Source organism: Pseudophryne corroboree, chromosome 1 (assembly GCF_028390025.1).
Source record: "Pseudophryne corroboree isolate aPseCor3 chromosome 1, aPseCor3.hap2, whole genome shotgun sequence".
Classification (NCBI taxonomy): domain Eukaryota; kingdom Metazoa; phylum Chordata; class Amphibia; order Anura; family Myobatrachidae; genus Pseudophryne; species Pseudophryne corroboree.
Genome location: NC_086444.1, coordinates 1201323960 through 1201351147, shown reverse-complemented (window position 1 = coordinate 1201351147; position 27188 = coordinate 1201323960). Strand labels below are relative to the sequence as shown.

Here is a 27188-nt window from a genome sequence, read left to right as displayed (position 1 = left end):
GGAGGACCCTGTTGAGGCTCAAGGTATGGTAGGCCACAATACAGTGACATAACTGCTGTAAATAACAGCCAGCCATTTTGTATTCTCTCAGCTCAGCCTGGACAAATGAAAAGTCACTGAGGACACCGTAAACGGGACCCTGATACACCCCACACACAACCAGATTGCTGGGAGCGCTTCTGGGGGAAGTGCCAGACTGAAGCAATGTTATATGGGAGCGTTACAGCACAAGACGCAGATACAGACGCCAGTCCGTGGTCTTATCTAGCTAGTGTGTGCCAGAGATCAAGATGGCATGGGCAAGGACATTAAAGTACCAACCAATCAGCCGGTGTTTGAAAAATGGCCGTTAGGAGCCGATTGGTTGGTAATTCATCTCTCTGTGGTTTAGTCTATCTATGCTATGCTCATATTTATGTCAAGTTTTCATGGCCTGCTATAAGCTCCTGATCACTGGGCTATGCCTCTATAAATAAGCATTTACTATAATCCACATATCATGTATTTTAGTTACATATATAGTACATATAAAGTAGCACTTTACAGAGCATACGTCAGATATTCACCTCAGTCCCTGCCCCAGTGGAGCTATCAATAGGCCCGGTTCAGATTTGGAAGTAAAGCAAAGAAAAGCAAGTAAACTACACACCTACAAATACCATGCTGGACTGCAGATGGGGCAGAGGTAACATGTGCAGAGTTAGATTTTGGAGGGGTGTCTCCAAACAGAAATCTAAACATCAGTGTAAAAACAAAGCAGTCTAACATTTCTGGGCTATATAGATAGAAAAAACACCAGAAAAGCAGTTGCGCACACACAATTACAATGCAGCCTGAGTGACTCAAATGGCTCACCCAAAAAACCATGAAACATAGACAAAAGTACAAAAAGAGAGAAACCCAGTGGCGCAAATGTAAATCAAACAGAAAAACAAAGGTCTTTCCTGTATAAAGTCCTCGTTGAAGTTCTTCAAAGTTCTGTAGTTTTCTATTATAAAGATCCACTCCGATGAAGTTGTACCTCAGATAAAAGTAATAATATCCTTAGTGCAACAATGTTTTTACATCCAGAGATGGCACACCTTTATGTGTATGATAATGCACTCACATTTAATAATTGATATATTAGCCCATCATTCTTCTGTGGTTTTCTATTATAAAGATCCACTGTGATGGAATTGTACCTCAGAGTCAGACAAAGAAGTAATAATATCCTTAGTGCAACAATGTTTCATATCCAAAATTGGCACACCTTTAAGTGTATGATAATGCACTCACATATAATATATGATATGTTAAAGTCGAAAAATATTGTAATGCATATGCCTTGTACTAACCCCATGCACATGCCCGCTGCTCGTGCACTCAGTCCTCCGTGCGTGCACATATCCGCAATTTGCGTAGGATCGCTCCGGCGATCATGCGCGTGATATGGGTATTTACGGCGGAGTTTGTGAGCGCGTAGAGGGTTATTAGAACATTACATATTTAACCCAAATAGTGTACATTTTAGATATAACTCCCCTACACCACATCAGCGAGTATTAATAGTTTAAACAGTTTCTGGACTAAGAGATTCGCCTTTGCATGATAGGAAGGGTCAGATAAAGGTTAGAAGGTGATGTCTAGTATCCAGCTGTAGGGTATTTTGAGGGTAACATTCCGGTGTTGGTTAGAGAAAGATTGCATGTTCCTGCGTATAGTTATGTGCAAAAGTAGAATATGAACATTAACTGTATTTACTTATGTATTTATTTATGTATGCGGCGGGAATCCAGAGGATACCACCCACAAGAGCAGTTGGGGAAAGACATCGCCCATCTATTCAAATCCACCTATGACCTCTTCTGTAATGTAAAGACACATCCCTGTGTCCAATGGACAATGAGATTACAGTGACCATTGTATTGTGTATGCATGTTGTGTATAAAAAGCCAATTGTTGCCTGGCCGGTCAGAAGACTCTGAACGCTTTCTATCTGACTAGCGGAGGACCGGCCGGGTTGCGGTTGCGAACATTCTCACGTATGTACATTCTCTGTAGCCATTATTCTGTTTAGATTTATCTTGTTAGCCTGTAGTGTATGATTTGTATTGTTTTACCTTTTGGAATAATCCACTGTGGCCTTAGAACCCTGTGGTTGCAACTACAAATCGGTGTTGTGTCTTCACTTTCCTGCAAGGGTTTTAAAGTGTATTTATCTGTATAAGGTGTATAAGTCTTGATAAGGTGTACGCACTGCGGGTACTTAATACCGTCTGCGCTACTTAAGGTTTAAGGTATAACATCGTTGCAGTACTTTGCTGCTAAGGGTTTAAAGTGTAATCATATCATTGCATTGTATCATTAACAAGGTTTAAAGGTTATCAATTGTGTGTGCGTGCGCTGTGTGTACTTTGTACACTCAGCGCGGCGTGTGTACGCCAAGTACGTACCACGTGCAGGACTCTGTATGCAAATAGCGTACAAAGTGCGTAGCACGTGTATTAAGTCTAGCGGCCATAGCGGCTCCACGGTAATAGTGTATCTAGAGGTATAGCTTTTCGGTCTAAGGTAATATCGACATTATCAGATATGATAGCTCACCATTCTTCTGTGGCTTTCTATTATGATCCACTCCAATGGAGTTGTACCTCAAATAAAGAAGTAGAAATATCCTTAGTGCAACACTAATTTTACATCCAAAAATGGCACACCTTTAAGCGCATGATAATGCACTCACATGAATTCAATTATATAAAAGCTCATCATCCTCTCGTTACCCTAAGGTCGCCTTCTCCCGAAGAAAATGGATTCCGCCTTCGTTTTACCATCAGAACGAAGGGAGTTGCTATATGCTTTTGTGGATTTTTAACATTGTGAGTGTAACGATTAAATAAATCTTTTGTTTTTAAAAAACGGTGTTGCACTAAATCCCTTTCCCTCCTTGTCTTTTGAGTCACACTTTGGATGGAGGAAGCTTAAAAGGAATATTATCTATTTGTGGAGGATGACGAGCTTTTATACCCCTTTTCCACTAGCTCAAAAAACACGGGTAAATGGACGGGGGCGCGCATTTACCCGTGTTTTTTGCAAGTGGAAAAGGGTAAACCCGGATCAAGTGACCCGTGAATCCTACCCGGCTATTTACCGGGGTAGGACACGGGACTGATCCGGGTAGGGTTGTAGTGTAAACGGGAGCCGTGTCGATGCGACACGGCTCCCATTTACACTGTATGTAGTGTTCACTCTAGGTGTCTTTCACAGGGCGCTGCGCCCTGCCCCTTTTTTAGACACCTGAATGCCGCCCTGCCCGTTTGTGTGCGCCCTCCCGCCCCGCACTTTGCTGCCCGCCGACACATTAAGCACATTGCAGTGATCGCAAAGAGGGACTCGGATTTTAAAAGTGAGCGGGTCCCGCAGGACGCGCTGTTTTTTGCTGACCGCCGCCTCACAGCCAATAGAAATCCCCAAGCCCTGCCTCACCAGCCAATAGCCGCCGGCAGCTTCTCAACATCCAATCGCTGCCGGCAGCGTCTCCCAATCCAAGCGCCACCTGAGACGTCGGTCCCTCCTCCCTGCGCTGATCTCCAACCCACTGAATGTGCTGGTGGCAACCGGGTGCGGACATCACGATGAGAGGAGAATGGAAGATGCAGGAGGGAGCCGAGGAGAAGGAGAGGAGCGTCTTCACTACGGGCAGCCCAGTGGGTCTGCTGCAGAGAACATGAGCTGGGGCCGAGCGGGACATGTCAGTGCGGTCAGGCACCACGACCGCAAGTACCAAGAGGTCAGAGCGCTGCGACCTGGGGGAATGGTGATAAATCTTTAGTTTCACAAACATGCGGGTGGGCCTTTCCTATATTTATTAAATAACATGGCCATACCTGCACATTATACCTGTGAGGGCGCTTCCTGTTACGCTGCATCTTATTCCCCCAGCGTCCCAACTACTAGTGCACACATCCTGCCCTCTGCTACCACTACTGCACCCATCCTGCCCCCTGCTATCACCACTACTGCACCCATCCTGCCTCCTACCACTGCTGCACCTATCTTACCCCCTGCTACCACTGCTGCACCTATCTTACCCCCTGCTACCACTGCTGCACCTATCCTACCCCCTACCACTACTGCACCCATCCTGCCTCCTACCACTGCTGCACCTATCTTACCCCCTGCTACCACTGCTGCACCTATCCTACCCCCTACCACTACTGCACCCATCCTGCCTCCTACCACTGCTGCACCTATCTTACCCCCTGCTACCACTGCTGCACCTATCCTACCCCCTACCACTACTGCACCCATCCTGCCTCCTACCACTGCTGCACCTATCTTACCCCCTGCTACCACTGCTGCACCTATCCTACCCCCTACCACTACTGCACCCATCCTGCCTCCTACCACTGCTGCACCTATCTTACCCCCTGCTACCACTGCTGCACCTATCCTACCCCCTACCACTACTGCACCCATCCTGCCTCCTACCACTGCTGCACCTATCTTACATCCTGCTACCACTACTGCACCTATCCTACCCCCTACCACTACTGCACCTATCCTACCCCCTGCTACCACTACTGCTCCCATCCTGCCTCCTACCACTCCTGTACCTATCCTACCCCCTACCACTACTGCACCCATCCTGCCTCCTACCACTACTGCACCTATCTTACCCCCTGCTACCACTACTGCACCTATCCTACTCCCTACCACTACTGCACCTATCCTACCCCCTACCACTGCTGCACCTATCTTACCCCCTGCTACCACTACTGCACCTATCCTACCCCCTACCACTACAGCACCCATCCTGCCTCCTACCACTGCTGCACCTATATTACCCCCTGCTACCACTACTGCACCTATCCTACCCCCTACCACTACTGCACCCATCCTGCCTCCTACCACTGCTGCACCTATCTTACCCCCTGCTACCACTACTGCACCTATCCTACCCCCTACCACTACTGCACCCATCCTGCCTCCTACCACTGCTGCACCTATATTACCCCCTGCTACCACTACTGCACCTATCCTACCCCCTACCACTACTGCACCTATCCTACCCCCTGCTACCACTACTGCTCCCATCCTGCCTCCTACCACTGCTGCACCTATATTACCCCCTGCTACCACTACTGCACCTATCCTACCCCCTACCACTACTGCACCTATCCTGCCCCCTGATACCACCACTACTACACCCATCCTGCCCCCTGATACCACCACTACTGCACCTATCCTGTCCCCTGCTACCACCACTGCACCCATTACACCCCACATACCCACACAGTGCCCATTATAAACACCCCCATACCCACACAGTGCTCAGTATTCACACCCCCACAGTGCCCATCATACACACACCCCATGCCCACACAGTGCTCATTATACACCCGCCAGAGCTCATAAAACCCTCTAAAGTCTAAACCCACACAATGTCCTGTATGCACACCCCCATAGTGACAATCATACGCACACCCATACCACACAGCGCCCATCATATGCACACCCCTATACCACACAGTGCCCATTATACACCCCCCACAGCTCTCATAATGCTCTATACCCACACAGTGCTCATTATACACACTTACAATGCTCATAGTACCCTCTATGCCCACACACCCGCACAGTGGCCATCATAAGCACAACCCATAACCACACATTGCTCATTTCCCCCCCCCCCCCCCTTCCCAAAGCGCCTAGCATACGGGTACTCCATACCCACAGTGCCCAGGATACATCCCCCTATACACAGTGACCAGCATACATAAACTCCCATATCCACACACAGTGCTCAGCATAGACACAACTGCCACACCCACACATTGCTCAGCATACACACAAACAATCCCCAAACCAAAGCAGTGCCCAGCATACGCACACACCTCGTCTTATAGCGGTAGGGCTTCAATAAGGACACAGAGAAGCTGATCTTAAAAGTTGACGGGGAGCAGGAAGCACCGAATCCTGGGTACTGATGCCTCCCTACCCCTAACACTGCCTACAGCACTACCTGCACCTAAACCTCTATTTGCCCCCCAATACTGCCATAACTGCCATCTACCATGTGGGGTGGTCTAATGCTATGTGGGGAGGCATAAGGGGAGCTCAAAAGCATATGTTGCTATGGACCTAGAAACTGAAGTAGGACCCACATTTTTAAAACTGAGGGGTCCCTGGGACCCACTTTTTTTTTGGCTCAGCGCGATCACTGTGTCTCCCTGCCTGAGAGACAGAGATCTCCGCGTCCCGCCCGTCCTTAGCTGTCAGCCGTCGCAGCTCCCCTCCTCTGTGAGCAGACTATAGGTCTGCTCATGATCTGATGAGACAGGGGGGCTGGGTTTGCCTCTCCCGCCGAGACAAACCCAGCCCTCCCTCCTCTGTGTACATGGATCAGTGTGGTGGCCATTTTCAACCAGCTCCGCGGTGTGTGAGGGGGGACCCGCAGCATCAGCCCCCAGTATGTAAGATTGGCACACAAAAAGCGGAGATCAAAAATGTGCTCTACCTGGTGCAGTGTGTCTCAGTGCTCTCTACCTGGTGCAGTGTGTCTCAGTGCTCTCTACCTGGTGCAGTGTGTCTCAGTCCTCTCTACCTGGTGCAGTGTGTCTCAGTCCTCTCTACCTGGTGCAATGTGTCTCAGTGCTCTCTACCTGGTGCAATGTGTCTCAGTGCTCTCTACCTGGTGCAATGTGTCTCAGTGCTCTCTACCTGGTGCAATGTGTCTCAGTGCTCTCTACCTGGTGCAATGTGTCTCAGTGCTCTCTACCTGGTGCAATGTGTCTCAGTGCTCTCTACCTGGTGCAATGTGTCTCAGTGCTCTCTACCTGGTGCAATGTGTCTCAGTGCTCTCTACCTGGTGCAATGTGTCTCAGTGCTCTCTACCTGGTGCAATGTGTCTCAGTGCTCTCTACCTGGTGCAATGTGTCTCAGTGCTCTCTACCTGGTGCAATGTGTCTCAGTGCTCTCTACCTGGTGCAATGTGTCTCAGTGCTCTCTACCTGGTGCAATGTGTCTCAGTGCTCTCTACCTGGTGCAATGTGTCTCAGTGCTCTCTACCTGGTGCAATGTGTCTCAGTGCTCTCTACCTGGTGCAATGTGTCTCAGTGCTCTCTACCTGGTGCAATGTGTCTCAGTGCTCTCTACCTGGTGCAATGCGTCTCAGTGCTCTCTACCTGGTGCAATGCGTCTCAGTGCTCTCTACCTGGTGCAATGCGTCTCAGTGCTCTCTACCTGGTGCAATGCGTCTCAGTGCTCTCTACCTGGTGCAATGCGTCTCAGTGCTCTCTACCTGGTGCAATGCGTCTCAGTGCTCTCTACCTGGTGCAATGCGTCTCAGTGCTCTCTACCTGGTGCAGTGCTTCTCAGTGCTCTCTACCTGGTGCAGTGCTTCTCAGTGCTCTCTACCTGGTGCAGTGTTTCTCAGTGCTCTCTACCTGGTGCAGTGTTTCTCAGTGCTCTCTACCTGGTGCAGTGTTTCTCAGTGCTCTCTACCTGGTGCAGTGTTTCTCAGTGCTCTCTACCTGGTGCAATGTGTCTCAGTGCTCTCTACCTGGTGCAATGTGTCTCAGTGCTCTCTACCTGGTGCAATGTGTCTCAGTGCTCTCTACCTGGTGCAATGTGTCTCAGTGCTCTCTACCTGGTGCAATGTGTCTCAGTGCTCTCTCCCTGGTGCAGTGTTTCTCAGTGCTTTCTACCTGGTGCAATGTGTCTCAGTGCTCTCTACCTGGTGCAATGTGTATAACGTGCTCTCTACCTGGTGCATTGTTTCTCAGTGCTCTCTACCTGGTGCAATGTGTCTCAGTGCTCTCTACCTGGTGCAATGTGTATAACGTGCTCTCTACCTGGTGCAATGTTTCTCGGTGCGCTCTACCTGGTGCAATGTTTCTCAGTGCTCTCTACCTGGTGCAGTGTTTCTCAGTGCTTTCTACCTGGTGCAATGTGTCTCAGTGCTCTCTACCTGGTGCAATGTGTATAACGTGCTCTCTACCTGGTGCATTGTTTCTCAGTGCTCTCTACCTGGTGCAATGTGTCTCAGTGCTCTCTACCTGGTGCAATGTGTATAACGTGCTCTCTACCTGGTGCAAGGTGTATAACGTGCTCTCTACCTGGTGCATTGTTTCTCAGTGCTCTCTACCTGGTGCAATGTTTCTCAGTGCTCTCTACCTGGTGCAATGTTTCTCAGTGCTCTCTACCTGGTGCAATGTTTCTCAGTGCTCTCTACCTGGTGCAATGTTTCTCAGTGCTCTCTACCTGGTGCAATGTTTCTTAGTGCTCTCTACCTGGTGCAATGTTTCTCGGTGCTCTCTACCTGGTGCAATGTTTCTCGGTGCTCTCTACCTGGTGCAATATTTCTCAGTGCTCTCTACCTGGTGCAATGTGTCTCAGTGCTCTCTACCTGGTGCAATGTGTCTCAGTGCTCTCTACCTGGTGCAATGTTTCTCGGTGCTCTCTACCTGGTGCAATGTGTCTCAGTGCTCTCTACCTGGTGCAATGTGTCTCAGTGCTCTCTACCTGGTGCAATGTTTCTCGGTGCTCTCTAACTGGTGCAATGTTTCTCAGTGCTCTCTACCTGGTGCAATGTTTCTTAGTGCTCTCTACCTGGTGCAATGTTTCTTAGTGCTCTCTACCTGGTGCAATGTTTCTCAGTGCTCTCTACCTGGTGCAATATTTCTCAGTGCTCTCTACCTGGTGCAATGCGTCTCAGTGCTCTCTACCTGGTGCAGTGTGTCTCAGTGCTCTCTACCTGGTGCAGTGTGTCTCAGTGCTCTCTACCTGGTGCAGTGTGTCTCAGTGCTCTCTACCTGGTGCAGTGTGTCTCAGTGCTCTCTACCTGGTGCAATGTGTATAACGTGCTCTGCCTGGCGCAAAGTGTAGAATGTGCTCTGCCTGGCGCAATATGTATAACGTGCTCTACCTGTCGCAGTGTGTATAGGAGGTTCTACCTGGTGCAGTGTGTATTAGCTGCACTACTGTGTGGTGTAATGTGAATTGCCACTTTTATGTGGCCACGCCTCTTCCCCACGAAAAACAACGCCCCTAAATTTTTGCTGCGCGCCTTTGCCGCGCACTGCCCATTCTTTATCATGTGGGAATGGGAGGACCAAGCATTATAGTATGTACCTAATTTTGCCCTTCTAACTGAAAAATGTGCCCTCCCGAATGAAAAATGTGCCCTACCCGTGATCAGCACCCTGCCCTAAAAAAATCCTAGAGTGAACACTACTGTATGGAAGGGCGGCGCTGGGAGATCATGTGATCTCCCTGCGCCGCCCCTGCCGCGTCACTAGAAGCGTCACCAACCCGGCATATGCCGGGTTGTGACTGCTGATGGGAAAGGGGCCGAGCACGGGTCGCAGCAGGGGGCAGCTCCCGTGTCAGGCTCCCGGCTGCGACCCGTGCTCGTAAGTGGAAAAGGGGTATTAATGTGAGTGCATTATCATACACTTAAAAGGTGTGCCAATTTTGGATGTAAAAACAGTGTTGCACTAAGGATATTACTGCTTCTTTATTTGAGGTACAACTCCATTGGAGTGGATCATAATAGAAAACCACAGAAGGATGATGGGCTAATATATCAATTATTAAATGTGAGTGCATTATCATACACATAAAGGTGTGCCATCTCTGGATGTAAAAACATTGTTGCACTAAGGATATTATTACTTTTTTGTCTGAGGCACAACTCCATCGGAGTGGATCTTTATAATAGAAAACTACAGAACTTTGAAGAACTTCAACGAGGACTTTATACAGGAAAGACCTTTGTTTTTCTGTTTGTGATTTACATTTGCGCCACTGGATTTGTGGGCTATATGCAAAAGCCGCCAGTATTTACCTTGCTCAGAAAACGTGTAGATGCATTTGCTCCCCTTGCATTGCAGAATGGTTTGTTCCAGATAAAGTTACTTGCTCGTTTTGCTTTACTTCCAAAACAAGAATCAGGCCCTATATTTCTTAACCCATGTAACACTAACACTCACATGAACAGAAAAACTCTACACCTTAGCGGGTATCGAACACAAGGCCTCAGTGCTATGAGGCAGCAATGCTAACCACTACAGCAACCATGCTGCGAAGATGCAGACTATTTAGTTAATAAAAGGCATAACCAGGCATTATACACACATGAGCACAACAGCTCCTGTAGAAGCACATGTAGAACAGCAGCCAGCAGGAAGCCGAGCTGTGGGGATGGCACGGAGAGAGGTCATTGTGGTGTGTGCATTTTGCTGGATTAACCGCACAGTAACCAGAAAATTACAGGCTGCCGTCATCAAACGGGATCCCAACAAATGTTTTCATGGCGCTCCCTCTCACGGGCCATTGCCCCCTCATTACACGGTGACCTAATAGCCGGTGTCATCCGTTAGAGACTAAATCGGTTCCAGATAAAAGTTCTTCCCTGGCTGGGCCGCGCAGCGCTGTGTACAAGACAGAAAAACCTCCCTTCCTTCCTACTGCAATTTCCATTCTTCAGAACATCACAAACAGCTTATGTCTGCGCCCCGGCAATGGCGAATCAGTCCCCCAGCAGCGCAGGAGCCATCAACAGAGAGGAGCTGCCATTAGGGGCGCTGTTCCTGTATGACCTCTGCCACAGGCAGGGCATGCTGGAGCTTGTAGTGCAGCGAGTTGAAGGTGTAATACACTCTCTTTACTTGCAGGGTTGCTTCGCTCCAGCCCTACATAGAAAAGTCATTGTGTCAGGGGGAGAACTCTAAACGCAGCCTTTTTGGGGAATTCAGAGAATGTCACCAAAACGCTACATTACATTTAAACTTGTGTTTTATTCAAACATTTAAAATAAAGTTGAGATTTTCAGCAGAGCCAATGACGCTGCCAAATAAAAACCGGGTCAGAGTTGCTCTGTTCAAAGTTATTACACTGAAAATAAATTATAGTTTTTAATAATAATTTGGCCACTAGGGGGTGCTGGTCTATTCTAGAAAAAACTGGGGAGACTAAGTAGGCAGTGAAAAATGAATCCACTATTCCGTCTGCAATTCTGTTCAACAGACAAATATATATTGTTTCTAAGAGGGGTATTCATCAAAGCATTGGTGAGAGATAACGTGGAGAAATATAAAGCACTAACCATTCAGCTTCTTACTCTCATTTTACAGGCTCGGTTTGCAAAATGACAGGAGCTGACTGGTTGGTACTTCCTCTCTCTCCATGCTTTGATAAATACCCCCAAAAGTGGTAGGTGGCAGTAGGGTAAGTGAGAGGGGGCAGTAGTGTGGGTAGGTATGAGGGGGCAGTAGTGTGGGCAGTATAACTAGAAGTAGGGTAGGTGTGAGGGGGCAGTAGTGTGGGTAGTGTAGGTGGCAGTAGGGTAGGTGTGAGGGGGCCATAGTGTGGGTAGTGTGAGTGGAAGTAGGGTAGGTGTGAAGGGGCAGTAGTGTAGGTAGTATAGGTGGCAGTAGGGAAGGTGTGAGGGGGCATTAGTGTGGCAGTGTAGAGGGCAGTAGAGTAGGTAGTATAGGTGGCAGTAGTTTAGGTGTGAAAGGGCAGTATTGTAGGTAGTATAGGTGGCAGTAGGGTAGGTGTGAGGGGGCATTAGTGTGGGAAGTGTAGGGGGCAGTAGAGTGGGCAGTATAACTGGCAGTAGGGTAGGTGTGAGGGGGCCGTAGTGTGGATAGTGTAAGTGGAAGTAGGGTAGGGGGCAGTAGTGTAGGTAGTATAGATGGCAGTAGGGTAGGTGTGAGGGGGCATTAGTGTGGGTAGTATAGGTGGCAGTAGGGTAGGTGTGAAGGAGCAGTAGGGTAGGTGTGAAGGAGCAGTAGGGTAGGTAGTATAGGTGTCAGTAGGGTAGGTGTGAGGGGGCAGTAGTGTGGGTAGTGTAGGTGGCAGTAGGTTAGGAGTGAGGGGGCATCAGTCTGGGCAGTATAAGTGGCAGTAGGTTAGGCGAGAGGGGGCAGTAGTGTAGGTAGTATAGGTGGCAGTAGGGTAGGTGTGAGGGGGCCATAGTGTGGGTAGTGTGAGTGGAAGTAGGGTAGGTGTGAAGGGGCAGTAGTGTAGGTAGTATAGGTGGCAGTAGGGAAGGTGTGAGGGGGCATTAGTGTGGCAGTGTAGAGGGCAGTAGAGTAGGTAGTATAGGTGGCAGTAGTTTAGGTGTGAAAGGGCAGTATTGTAGGTAGTATAGGTGGCAGTAGGGTAGGTGTGAGGGGGCATTAGTGTGGGAAGTGTAGGGGGCAGTAGAGTGGGCAGTATAACTGGCAGTAGGGTAGGTGTGAGGGGGCCGTAGTGTGGATAGTGTAAGTGGAAGTAGGGTAGGGGGCAGTAGTGTAGGTAGTATAGATGGCAGTAGGGTAGGTGTGAGGGGGCATTAGTGTGGGTAGTATAGGTGGCAGTAGGGTAGGTGTGAAGGAGCAGTAGGGTAGGTGTGAAGGAGCAGTAGGGTAGGTAGTATAGGTGTCAGTAGGGTAGGTGTGAGGGGGCAGTAGTGTGGGTAGTGTAGGTGGCAGTAGGTTAGGAGTGAGGGGGCATCAGTCTGGGCAGTATAAGTGGCAGTAGGTTAGGCGAGAGGGGGCAGTAGTGTAGGTAGTATAGGTGGCAGTAGGGTAGGTGTGATGGGGCCGTAGTGTGGGTAGAGTAAGTGGCAGTAGGGTAGGTGTGAGGGGGCAGTATAGGTGGCAGTAGGGTAGGTGTGAGGGGACAGTAGTTTAGGTAGTATAGGTGGCAGTAGGGTAGGTGTGAGGGGACAGTAGTTTGGGTAGTGTAGGTGGTAGTAGGGTAGGTGTGAGTGGGCATTAGTCTGGGCAGTGTAAGTGGCAGTAGGGTAGGTGGGAGTAGTGTGGGTAGTATAGAGTTGGATCAGATATCGGGTGGTGACATAGGAAGATATATAGGAGGAGGCTGCAGTAGCTGAGAGATAAGGAGATGATAAGTTTTGGTCCTGAAATGATCAGTATAAATTCTTCATGAATACAGAGATGCTGAACAGCTCATTCCGAGGCTAGAGAGGCGGTTACTCCATTTCCGTTATGCATTAGTCATTCTTGCTGCAATGTGTATGACAATCTAATTAAAGCAATAGTGTGTTAGTGATTGCTATGCAGCACACCCTGCTGTGACAATCTGCCTGCAATGTGCGAGCTGTACCAGTGAATAGGAGCTGTAAGCGCTGTTACACACTTTCCTTGTAGTAGAACATGGCGCTATTACACAAACGCCAAGCCTGCGCTGCACTACCACAACACCCCTCCCGGCCTGAGCGATATTTATCGGAACCAAAGTAGCGGGCGGGCGTAGACAGAACAGTGACGGTAACTCTGCACATGTAGGAGCATTCCTAGAAGCTAGGTCAAGGGTCTTCAACCTGCGGCCCTCCAGCTGCTGTGGAACTACACATCCCAGCATGCCATGCCCCAGTTTTGCTATTAAGGCAAGCTAAAACGGAGTGAGGGCATCCTGGGATGTGTAGTTCCACAACAGCTGGAGGGCCACAGGTTGAAGACCCCATGAGCTAGGTAATTCCCCCTGACACCAATGGAAAGACTCACCCCCAAAAAAGTTATTAACAGTTTAGTTGCCATATACAATAGAAAATAGGATTTATTAAGTACTGATAAACCTACATATGTCTTTATTAAACCAATATTACAGGGAAATAAACCGGCTCATGTGCTGAGGGACAGGGCCCTGCTGGGCCGAGGCTAGCTGCAAGTACATGGGAGTAGTCCGTTCCCCTCCCTGCATTCTCCAGCTATGGAATAATCCTATCATACCGACTTCAAACACTGGATAAATCCTGTAGGCTGCTCTCTGATCGGTCCAGCGCACTGAGCTCCCCGGGGACCAATATATCAGCGCTGTATACATCTCCTGCAGAATCACTGCCTACACCAGTACCACAGCCTGCTAGGACATTATTATTATCCTTTATTTATATGGCGCCACAAGGGTTCCGCAGCGCCCAGTTACAGAGTACATATGCACATAATCAAAACAGGAAAACAGCGACTTACAGTTGAAGACAATATAGGACAAGTACAGGGTAACTAAGCATAACTACACCAGTACCACAGCCCGCTAGGACACAGCCTAACATAGCCTTACAATCAGAACTGAAACTAATAAAGTACATGGCCCGTTTGCAAACAGCAGACACGGTTTTCCCCCGGCCTAAGAACGATTTAGATCTGTGCGTCCTCCCCTCAGCAGCAAGCCGCCATTTATAACGCACGCCGCGCTCCGTGAATTTTATCTACCAGCGATTAATAGCTCATCTCCGTGTCATGAGCCGCTAGCACAGACCACTAGCCCGGCTGTCAGCCGCCGGTGGCTGGGTAAAACAGATGTGTTGTGTGTGCAAATAGCACAATGCATGAAAATAAACACACTAGAAAAAAAAGGGGAGAGAGAAAACAAAAAACACACAACACAAATTTACAAGCAGAACACTCCCGTGCGATAGTCACCCCCCCCCCCAGGCACTGCCTCGCATGACTGCTGACTGTCAGCTTACATTCAGGGCTGCCCTTCCAGAATCCAGTACAAAATAAATCTGCATTGTCTCCGTGTGTCTGCATGAATCAGGTCACAGAGAAAACCCTCCGACGTAGCGGCAGCAGGTCAACGCATGGACTATATCCAAGCTAGTTACCGCCGAATCAGCCAGCCGAGAGGCGTCTGCGGTGCGAGCCGACATCTGAACCCAGCTTATATTTTACGCTACCGCTATACAAGTCTGCTAATGAACATTGGTGTAACCAACGGTAAAGTTAGTAAGAGCCCTATTAGTAACCTTTATTAATATAGCGCCTACTGTACGTATTGCGCAGTGCTTTACCGTAAGCATCTATTGATGTCACTTGGGCCCTATTCAGAAGTACGTCAGGCCCAATCTTGGGGACTGCATTTAGTCAGAAGCCAATGAAGCTACCAGTAGGTATTTGGAGTATGTGATAAAACCAGAGAAAAACCCAGGTAAAGTGGGGAGAACATACAAACTCCAAACAGATCGGGCCCTGGTTAGATTCAAACCCAGGACCCCCCCGCCCCCATCATATAGGCCAGCCATTCCCAACCGTGGTCCTCACGGTACACCAACAGTGCATGTTTTAGTGATATCCAGGCTTGAACACAGGTCACTTAATTAGTAGCTCAGTTATTTTGATTTAACCATCTGTGCTGAAGCCTGGATACCACTAAAACCTGCACTGTTAGTGTGCCTTGAGGACCGTGGTTGGGAATGCCTGATATAGGCAATAAACAAGTTCCACCTGAAACTGAAGAAGGCCTGAAAATACTGTATTTACCACTGTTTTGTCACAGACAACGAATGCACAGACCTTTCAGGGGATTCCAAACACCCACAGCCGCCTGTATGTCAGACTGAGCAATAGCTGGGTACAAACAAAAACCGGCAGCACAATCTATGAAGTCTCGATTTTTATTCTTGCGTTGCTTATCTGAAAAGGATCCTGAATTGCAAACATCAGCAAGAGGCAGAGATCACAGTCCGTTAATTAGCACTGGCGTAACGTGAAACCATACAATTACATACCACCACCCTTTCTACTCCAGGTCCGCATGGAGAACGCTCTGGCTGTAGGTTACAACAAAGGAGGATCATAAAACCGCCGCATACAGTACAGACCAAAGTCAAAATGAACCTTACAGCGTCGGTTTTTAAATGTACGCCAAGAGATTTGTGTGCAGTGTATTTTATATATTTATCCTATAACTTATGTTGCTTTAACATATTAGGTTATGTCACTTTTTATAGAATAATGTGTCATTCACATCAGTTAGTGCCACAGTGGAGCTTACACTCTATGGAGCAGATTGAATTCAGTGTGATGTGTCGGTAATTTGGCCGCGCAAAACGAAGCAGAGGGTAAAAGTCGTCTCCGTGATTTTTTGCAATTCAGTTACCGACTCTCGACAAGTATCAGAACTGAATGGCGGGTATTTTTTTCTTCGCACCCCCTGCACAGGGAAAAAAAGGTGGGGGGAAAGTCATTATTTTAAAGGTAAATGTCAGGACACTGTATAGAACCTCTGGTGCACCACTCGCAGCGATTAATCACGTACTTGGGACCTTTTTAAATAGTATAATTCGGCCAATAAAAACGCCAGTTTTCAGGTGATTTCTCTCAAAAACAAACTCATAAATTGGCCAAGTGATGAGGGACACAAAGCCGAGGTGTAAAAGGACGCGGCACACGTAAGCCGAGGTGTAAAAGGACGCGGCACACGTAAGCCGAGGCGTAAAAGGACGCGGCACACGTAAGCCGAGGTGTAAAAGGACACGGCACACGCAAGCCGAGGTGTAAAAGGACGCGGCACACGCAAGCCGAGGTGTAAAAGGACGCGGCACACGCAAGCCGAGGTGTAAAGGATGCAGGACATATAAGCTGAGGTGTAAAGGAAGCTGGACACGTAAAATGAGATGCTGGATTGGTGGGAGCTAAGCGCTTGTTTTTGTATTTTATCATTTTACAAACTTGTATGAAAATCACGCTGTTTGGGCCAGTGAAGCCGCCACTGGCAGTGACACAAATCTCGTAATCCAGCATTTAATTTGCTGAAAAACATTCTTCTAACTTTTTAAAAATTTGTAAAAATAATTTAAAAAAATAATCAATCACGCGACACCTTTCCGTCCAATACTTTGCTTCTAGCCACTAATAGCCCTGCGATACTGTTCTGCCATCGTACTGCAATGTTTGGGGGTTTCAGAATGATTTCCCCCACTTTCATGCACCTCTTCCAGGTTGTGCACTGTGGAATTGGCACACTACATCACCACAATCGTGGCGATTTGGAGTATGTAATTAAATTACAAGAATCGTGGGAGAGCGCTTCATAAAAACTAGTCAGAATGGTGGTCATTCAGAGTTGTTCACTCGTTGCCGATTTTCGCTATGCTGCAATTTGTTGCTAAATGCGCAAGGCACGCAGGGTGCATGCGCTTAGTTATTTAACTAAAAACTTGATAGATCTGCTGTGGATACTGCGACGCTTTTCAGTCGCACTGCTGATCGGTGAGTGATTGACAGGAAAGGGGCGTTTCTGGGTGGTAACTGAGCGTTTTCCGGGAGTGTGCTAAAAAACGCAGGCGTGTCAGGGAAAAACGCAGGAGTGTCTGGAGAAACGGGGGAGTGGCTGGCCGAACGCAGGGCGTGTTTGCGACGTCAAACCAGGAACTAAACGGACTGAGGTGATCGCAATCTAGGAGTAGGTCTGGAGCTACTCAGAAACTGCAAAGAATTATTTCGTAGCAGTTCTGCTAATCTTTCGTTCGCAATTCTGCTAAGCTAAGATACACTCCCAGAGGGCGGCGGCCTAGCATGTGCAATGCTGCTAAAAGCAGCTAGCGAGCGAACTCGGAATGAGGGCCAATGTGCGTAATTTTTAAGTTGCAAATTCCACATTCCTGCAGAATCTAATAGAAACTTATATTCCTTATCATAAAACCACACACGCACTAGAGTTAATTTCTGTCAGAAGCACGGTATCCTATTAGTACTGTATGTGGGTTTCTTCCTCTGTGGAGAGAACATAAAAACTACACACCGTTAAAGCCTTGACAGCAACCCAAACACGTTTTGACTTTTGGCAGCACAGATGGCATAGTGATTAGCATTACTGGCTCACAGTGCTGGGGTTATGAGTTTGTATGTTCTCCCCTTGCTGGCATGGGTTTCCTGCAGATGCTTAGATTTCCTCCCCCAATCCAAAAAACACACTTTAAGAAACATGCAATTTGACCACAACACCTGAAAACAAAAATACATGTATTGCAATGCTAAAGTTAAGGGGCCCATACATCTGCAATGAATTTACCGGTGATTGGGTCGGGTCATGGGTAACATCCAACATGTTGGAAACTCTCGATTTCGCCGTTTCTGCCCCAAAAAAAATTATCGGAAACAGCACGTCTGGGATTTTTAACACACAGGGCCAGATGTAATGACTTGCGAGACGGCCGGAGCTCCGAGACTGGCCAAACTCTTATGTTTTTTTTTAAAGCAGCAAACGTTTACAAAGCAAAACCAAAAAGGTTTTGCCTTGCCAACGTTTGCTGCTTTAAAAAAAACAAAAAAAAACAAACACACACACAATGAGGTCGGCCAATCTCGGAGCTCCGGCCGTTTCGCAAGCCATTATATTCGGCTCATAGGGTTTTGCAGATCCTCTGCAGAATCACACATTATCGGAAACCTCCCAATGGATAAGCCTTGAGGAATCGGAGGGGATTACACCAAGGCCCGCATTCCAGTTAAAACACTTTGGCTGAACACCCCAGATTAATAGTATACGTTGACACTATTCACAACAGGAATTAACCACTTATTTAGAAACTATTTTAGGTACGGGGGGCACATAATTGTCAAAGTGGAAATGTATTACCAAATCATGGAAATGTTTGAGAAATGTATAAGGATTCACAAGCCCGGACAAGAATAATTGTGGGTAAAACCACAATTTTCTTATTTTTTTTTTGCAAAAGCCATGATAAGGTCTCAAGAACATAGCGACCTATTATAAATATTTCCATTTTCTAATTTTAATCACATCTAATGTATTGTGGTTATATGACACTTGACTTGCAGGCCAAGCACAAGACTCACGGGTCTGGAACAATCAGAAGCTCGGGGACTGTTTCGGCTGTCACTCAACATAGGGCCGGAAGTAACGGCTTGCGAGACGGCCGGAGCGCCGGGATTCCGGCTGAACTTGTGCGTTTTTTTAAAGCAGCAAACGGTTACCAGGGAAAACCTGGTTGGTTTTGCCTTGTAAACGTTTGCTGCTTAAAAAAATAAAAAATAAAAAGTACAAGTTCGGACGGAGTCTCGGAGTTCCGGCCATCTCGCAAGCCATTACATCCGGCCGATAATGTCCAATAAAAATGGAAAAAGTGTTCCAATTTCCTGTAACAACCATCTGCTCACATCAGAAGAGCACGACGGCTGCATTTGGGGTTCCTGCGGGAATTTAACCTTTATTTAAATTCATTGAACGAGAAAGGTGGATGGACGATGTTCTTGGCCCTTTCCGACGCATTTCGCTCTGCAGGGCACTAAGGGGGTCTCTCCGACCTGATCGCACGCTGACATTTTTCGCAGCGCAGCGATCAGGTCATTACTGCGCAAGTGTATACACCGCAATGCGCAGGTGCGTCGTACAGGTACAAAGCGGATCGTTGCTAGGCGATGGATTTAACGAAGAATCCATTCGCACAGCTGATCACAAGGAGATTGACAGGAAGAAGGCGTTTGTGGGTGTCAACTGACCGTTTTCTGGGAGTGGTTGGAAAAACGCAGACGTGTACAAGCATTTGCAGGGCGGTTGTCTGACGTCAATTCCAGGACCGGACAGGCTGAAGTGATCGCAGCGGCTGAGTAAGTTCAGACCTACTCAGAAACTGCACAAACTGTTTTTGTACCGCTCGGCTGCGCATGCGATCGCACACTTGCACAGCTAAAATACACTCCCCAGTGGGCGGCGACTATGCGTTTTCACGGCTGCAAAAAGTAGCTAGCGAGCGATCAACTCGGAATGACCTCCTAAGTCACTGTATACAGAACATGCTCACTCCCTCAGTGTGTAACTGCCCACCTCATTTTCAGTACCAGCGGTTACTCTGTATGAATGGGGAAATACACAGTACCACTTCTCATGTTCTGGCGTGCTGGATTTAATCTGCATGTATGGAAAAACTGCACATCACCACTCCGAAGGTTTCATTGTCAGAATCTTCTTATTTGGCCTCAACAACTTCTATTAACAGCAATGGAAGGATGTTTCAATTCAGATTACAAAAGAAATCTGACCAGGACCCCAGGCCTTTATACAGCCCAGTAACGCCCCTGTACAACACCATAGGCGATTCAATACCTAACAACCCATACATTGGCAGTCAATTCCCAGCACTTGGAGACATCTCCAGGGGCACGTCCTGCGCATATTAATACCCACTAGGGCGGTCATATATTGTCGGAGGCAGATTGTCTCACTCTGTAGCTGTATAACAAGGTTCCGTGGCCTCTAGCACTTCTCCGCCAGTCTCACGTAACCGTCTTCACATCTGGTACCACGTCCTGTGGATTTAAGTAGTTACTCAGCTAGAACTCGCAGAATAAGACAATTGGTTAATTGTTACAGAACTACAGTGGAGTTTCCAAGTTGTGCAAGCCTGTAGCAGCCAATGTCCCGAACATGCAGCACATTTTCTATAGGTCTACAATTTCATACGGGTAGCACAGTGGTTAGCATAGCTGCCTGGCAGCTCAGTGGCAATGGGCTCGATTCTGACCAGGGCCAGAAGAGAAAGAAATGCCCACATATAATGCACCCCTCCCATCCAGGTATTCGGACAGCAGAACGCCCCAGCGCCTATCGAGAGGCCTCAAGCAGTTCTCTTGCCGCCACAAGCATGAACCAATCATTGTCGTGGACATCCTGGGGTCTCCTGCTAGTCTGATAAATGGAAAATGTGTGTTTGGGCTGATATCTCTGAATAAAAAACACTAAGGGGGAGATTTACAAAACCTTCTAAAAAGTCCAAGTAGAGATGTTGCCCTAGCAACCAATCAGAACCTAGCTATCATTTCATAGAATGTACAAGATAAATGATAGCTAGAATACCATTGGTTGCTCTGGGCAACAGCTACAATTGTCCATTTTAGAAGGCTTGATAAATCTCCCCCTTAAATATCATTTCAATAACAACAGGTAACAGGTATCGGACCTTACAAAGGACATGCAGGTGCAGTAATACCGTAGCCTCTCCCGTTGTAGAACTGCAATGCCCAGAATGTCCAGGCTACCAACTAACAATTCATTACAAGAAGCGTAACCAACCTATTTACAACACCGTAATCGTGAACTTCATAAAAAAAAAAAAATGTAAAAAAAAAAAGAGAACAAGTCAACGCCGAAACTCACCATAAATCTCAGGAACAGAAAACAAGCGAGAAAACCACTAGAAAAATCACTACTTAGCAAAAGGTTACAGCGAGGTCACTGCTAAATAATATTAATTGCCAGGAGTTAAGAGGGGGGATTTCTGAACCTTAGAAGAAACACTGCGCTGTTCATTATTTCTGGTTCCTATTTCATGGAGAGCTTAAGGCAGTTCCTCAGCTTGAGGAGCGATTCTTGCACGCTTCCCACAGAAGGGCTCAAATATCCTCAATGAAAACACAAACGTCAGATTAACTGAAGGTGCTCGCAGACTAGCGGAAGGTTTCTTGCGCTCGTTAGCCTCTCCTTCCACTAAGCATTCCTGCAGCGTGACAACATCCGAAGATGAGGGTCACTTCACCAGGCTGCATAATTCCGGCGGGGATCTCCAAGGCTCCTCTACAACCTCAGGATGGTCAGAGGACTTCCACAGCCTAACCACGAGTCGCCTAATGGGGTCCATTTCTAACAACTGTTGTACAGAAAACTGCGTAGGAGCGGTAGTATTGTCCGTAGCAACCTGTAAATCGTTTCCTTTAATATTAGAAGCTATACACACACAAAACTTATAGGGAGGAATGTGATTGTTTATTCACGCCCTATCTAAAGTGACGGGGGATATTAAATTATTTGTCCCGACAGGTGCAAATTTCTGCGCGCCCATTACTGTATTGCGCCCAAATGCACCGGTTAGACATGTAAAGTGGCTAAACCCATGCATAGTATTGGCCGTCTGGCATTTGCTTGCCCAAAAGCCCAACTTTTTCACAGATCCGTTTACCGCCTCAGGAGGGCACGAGCAGAAATAATGGGTGCCCGCATCTCTCGCACCCATCGGCATAAACATATTAATTGTTCCCGTCACTTTAGATGGGAGCTCTGGGCAGCGCAAAAAAAATGAATTTCCACCCCAGATAGCAACCAATCAGATTCAACACGGGAGACAATGTGCGGCCGAGCATCCCCGCATGGAAGGCTGGCGCATATAATTCGGTAACAGCTAGTTTTCCTGCACACCTCTAAAGGGAAGCACACGATGTGGAAGGACGTGATGCGCCGTTCCGGATCCACTGCGTTGAATTCAATGGCCCCACTAATATCCCACACAGTTATCTGTGCAGCAGGTTTCACTGAAGGCTTCACAGCACGAATGTATCTCTATGTCGTCAGAAGCCCGTGAACATGCCTGTATGTTAATGTGCCGTATGAGGAAACCAAGAAAAACAAATGGAGAACATACAAACTCCACACAGACAAGTCAATCAAGCCAATGGTCCCAACCTGGTGAGGTAGCAACGTTAAGCCCTGTGCCATCAGATCTCAGGAACGACTGTAAAATCTTACATGTGAATGGGCGGCCAATGACAACACAAAACTGGCCTCGTACACAGCGATTATCCGAACAGGATCACCTGAAATTGTGGGTGCACAATGTGACTGGATGAGACCCCTAGCCCCAAGGTTCTGAACAATTAAGATAATAACCAGTACGGTGGGTTAAAGAAACATAGCTAGAAAGCTTCCCTGCTACACGTTTAGATGACACCACGCTCCGGCTCTTCTCCAGGTTACCGAAGGGGATGGAAAACAAATGGCATGGAAGAACAAACAAAAAATGCTTTAGGAATTAACCGATATTACCTATCTCACCATAAGAAATTACTGAATGGAATAAGGAGGAGATGTACCAAACCTTGGAGAGAGGTTGTTTGAAAAATGGCAGAAGCAGATAGGGTGGCACATTATCTCTCTCCAAGGTTTGGCACATAATCCCCTCACTGAGAACAAGACTGATGCAAGCAGAGTCAAAGTACGGCAGGGCTTGTAGACTGGGGTAAGAGATCCCGGGCCAGGAGTCATACAGGAGATACATGAGATTACAGCGTTCCCACGCAGATCCACAAGTGGGTCCTTCCTGCAGACCCACACTAGCAGCGCGTAAAGGCCAGAGTAATGGCCGCCCGCACAGGTATGCAGCATGCGATAGTCCAATAAGTATGCCTATAAATGGACAGATTGCTATGCCATAGGTAGGCAACGGGTGTGGAAGTACGTATCCCATCATGCCCTGCCATGGTTTTGCCGATATTGCACGCTGGGATGTGTAGTTCTACAGCAGCCGGATATACATACACATATAGAAATACAAAGAAAAAGTACACCCCCTTCCAAATCTGCATTCTCACAGACCAGGACACAATTAAACGTCCATCAAGTCCTAATATCTGATGACTACTCTCATGAAATATCCCATGGCCATTAATTACTGGACAGAAGATAAGATGAGGAGGCCTGCTGGCAGGAAACGAGGCCTCCATAATAAACAAGGTTAGCCAGGTACTCCGCATTATTACATGCCTAGGACGTGCCGCCGTCCCTGTATACAAGCAGACCCCTTGGCAGCTCAGTCTGGAGCACTGGGTGTACGCAAGCCCCATCACCAGGAGAAGAGCCATCTCCCTGGATTTCACAGGAGAAGTCTCCGCTGCTCCTCAGTCTTGAGAGGGTTCCGAGGCCTATCCCAATGTTCTACAGGGCGGCATGTTATATAAATGGAGAACACGGGCGGTCACTGCCAAATACTCCCAGGAACCAGCGGTCCCAGCAAACAGTACGAGGCACCCAGGAGCCTCAGAGAATAAAGTCTACATCCAGAGGGGGCTACAGGCCTCTGTCACAACGGCAGATGTTGAGGATTCATTACTCCACCAAATGTAATGGACTTTTGACCTATGTATCACCACACCCTCCACTGCACTGGATCTAAGTCACTGCCAGCAGGTTCCAGGATTTAAAGGGACCTGCACCAACACAAAAGGGGAAGCCATACTCCGTCGTACATTTAAATGGCAGCAACTTTGGCGCGGCTGCCCAAATTTACGGTAGCCCAACACTGCACATTTTACTACGGGTGAGACGATGTGGTCCCAATGTGCCGTCATAACAAACGTCCCCACGTCGCGCCAAAATGCACACCGCCAGCATCGCCATGTGGACACATTGCAGACGAAAGGACATACAGGAAAGCAATGTTATACATTACCGGATAACCCGGTTATACACATTGGGGCTCATTTATCAACGAGTAATAAAACTCATTGTGAATGATAAAACTTGTTGCATAGGATATATGGTGCTCCAGCCAATCAGCTCCTGTCATGTGTTTGAAAAATGACAGTTGGAAGCGGATTGCCTGGAGCACCAGTGATAATACGCAACAAGTTTTATCAGTAACAACAAAAGTTTTTATCACTCACTGATAAATGGGTTACTTAGTTCGGGTATGCATTCTTATAAGGCATAACGTACACTATTATCTGACGTCGCTTGCCGTCTTCTTTTGTGATGTCACAAGAAATGGATAATACTCCAACGGACGACAAATATATATAGTATTAGACTAAGCCTGATCATTATCACCTACCCCTGATACACACTAGATAAGCACCTTATATCTACACTTACGCCAGACGGCACCTGTAACTTTCCTAACACTACAGAATAATTAATTTCTGTATACCGGTCATCTAGAACCTGCTATCACCAGTACGGACGACGGAGCTCCCTATAGAACACCAATGCTACTGCCAGCACAAGTAACCAATATACTATGGACCAGATGTACTAAGCCTTGAAAAGCAGTATACTTCACGGTGGTAAAATTACCAACCAATCAGCTCCTAACTGTCACATATCAAACACAGCCTGTAATGGCAGTTAGGAGCTGATTGGCTGGTACTTATCACCGTGAAATGTATCACTTTCCAAGGTTTGGTACACCTCCCCCTATGTGTGGTGCACTGCTTATTTACGGGGGGACACATAACAGTAAGTAGTATACAGAGCCCTCATACAACACCCCCCAACAATACAGAGCGGCACTGTCACATATACTCCAGCCTTGGAAGCGGAAGCTGCAGGTGAGTTTATCAATGAAGCTCGCACAGCCGATGTGGCCTGCACCAGTGTTCCCGCACATCAGTCTTTGCTGAACTCTATGACATCACCGGCCATACACCGAAGGTATAACAAACAACCAGTGTCATTCTGATGAAGTGTCAGCGGGAGAATGACATCACACCAAGGGGACGGCTGCCTTGCAGACAGAGGCTGCTGAAATAGTGTCTCAGGACCAGAGAGAGCATCAGCCATTGCTGCTGTATCCATCCCAGCCGAGCAGGCCCCCGCAGCCTCCTAGGGTCTGATGAGGCTTCTGCTTAGAGGAACAGCACTCTCCTTCCCCACCAGCCACTGCCGTATATACAGTGTCATGAGGCCACCACGCTTCTCTGAGTGCAAGCTCTGCAGGCCAGGGCCATCTTCACTATTTAATTCACATTAACTGTATTAGGTTTGTGTTATGATCCCGTCAATGTAGAGTGCTGTACAATAGGCTGGTGTTTTACTAACAGAGAATAATAATTATTCTATTAATCAAAAACAATCTGTTTACGGACCACATTATCCGGCCATGGAAATAGTTGTGCATTCCCAGATCGGCAGCAATTACAAGAAGGGGAAACAAAGTTTGCATGGCATTTCATGCATACCGTGCACCCATAGCTGCAGGTAAATCCTGTGCGGTGCGGAACACAGAGAACCGGCGTAATACTCCCGGGTCACACTACACTGGAATACAAGCTCTGGCGCTCAGGTACGGGAACATCTGCACTAAAGCAGCATCAGTCCTATATATCAGGAAGATCCCAGTTTGTGTCTCCTAGATGCGACATGTCGGCGACATTAAGGGGCAGAAGCTTTGTGCGTTACCGATTCTGCTCGCAGTCTACTCGAGTGCAACCAGAACCAGAGTAACGGGACCAGCCAAAAACTTGCAACGCGTCAGCAGATAGCATGTCACTGGATCTTCCCCTTAAGGCCATCACATCATCAAGGACTGGCACTGCCACCTCTGGGTACTCTGATGAATGGACCACAGACTGGCAGCCAAGACCCTCTTTGGCCATCTGTGTGGCCTGTTCTAAGCTTGTCTCCGCCACCTAATGTCGCTACTCATTCCAACCGTGCCGCTAGTCTCAAACAGCAATGGCAGCTTTATTATTGGGGGGCTGATAATGCTTCTGTCTTACAGCTTAGATTGCAAGCTCATGGGGCCACGTTTACTGTCTCATGTCATTGGGAGTCATTACTATTCCGATCCCTCAAGTTAATAGCGCTGCACAGTAGGACAGGTCTTTACAGAGGAACAACAGATGAGGAAATACATACATATATATATATATATATATATATATATATATACACATACACACACATGTGCCCAGGCAATAGAAGCATGTATTAGCTGTAGGGTCTGTGGCACTCATCAATATAATATGTAATTCAATAGATAGTAACAACACACACACATATACAGAGATATATACACCCATTTTGCAGGCATGGCTCAGGGGTATGCATACTTTTGCATCCTCATACCATGCAATACCTGTGCAGGAATCTGTTGTGCTCACACCCTGGCACCCTGTAATACACCCCCCCCCCCCCCCCCCGGGGTGTGCCGCCCCCCAATACTGGCAGCAGTTAAAAGCAGGGGCCCCACAGACCCGGGGATGGGCAGCTAGCAACACAGGAAAGCCTGATGCTTACCCTCAGCCCCTGGGCGGGATCCGGTGCAGCGGGGATCCAGCGATCTGGAGGGATCCGGTGCAGAAGAAGGGGGGTTATCCAGTGATCCGGTTCAGCAGGGGGTGATCCGATGCTACAGGGGAGCCAGTGGTCCGGCGGGGAAGGGATGGTGTCTCTCTCCCTCCAGGCTGCTGCTGCCGTGCGATCTCCTCCCAGGGAAGTTGCAGAGCAGCCAGATGGGTGCTGCCAGGCAGATCCCGGGCTGCAGCTCCTCACTGCCGCCTCATGGCTGCCCTCTGCCCCGGGGAGGTAGGCTGGGAAGGTGGGGTCTCTCCGGCTAGAGCCCTGTGCTGCTGTCCGCCATGTTGCTGCTGCCTGGGCACGGAGGACTGGGAGGGCTGCAGATCCCGGGGGCTGGGAGAGCTCTGCCTGTTCCTGAGGGGGGCGGGGCGCGGCTGCCAATCACCGGCCGGACACGCCCCCAGGCGGGAGACAGATTGAGGAGGATCCCTGAGACAGAGCCGGCCATAGGCATAGGCAAACTAGGCAATTGCCTAGGGCATTTGATATGCCTAGGGGCATCAGCAGCTTCTGCTGATTAAAATGATATGTGGCATGCCTATATTCTATGTGTATCATTTCATATGCAGATACAGCCACAGTCTCACACAGTATATAGGCATGAT

At 48.0% G+C, this 27188-nt stretch overlaps 1 protein-coding gene across 2 annotated transcripts in view; it reads right to left on the bottom strand.

Moving 5' to 3' along the window:
* The window catches only part of PTPRA (protein tyrosine phosphatase receptor type A), a 223626-nt gene extending 196705 nt beyond the window's left edge, over positions 1–26921 (bottom strand). For both annotated transcript variants that reach the window (XM_063925332.1, XM_063925333.1), the window contains exon 1: positions 26524–26921. The gene's annotated coding sequence lies outside the window, so the exon portion shown is untranslated. The remainder of the gene's footprint in view (positions 1–26523) is intronic.
* Between the last annotated feature and the right edge of the window lie 267 nt (positions 26922–27188).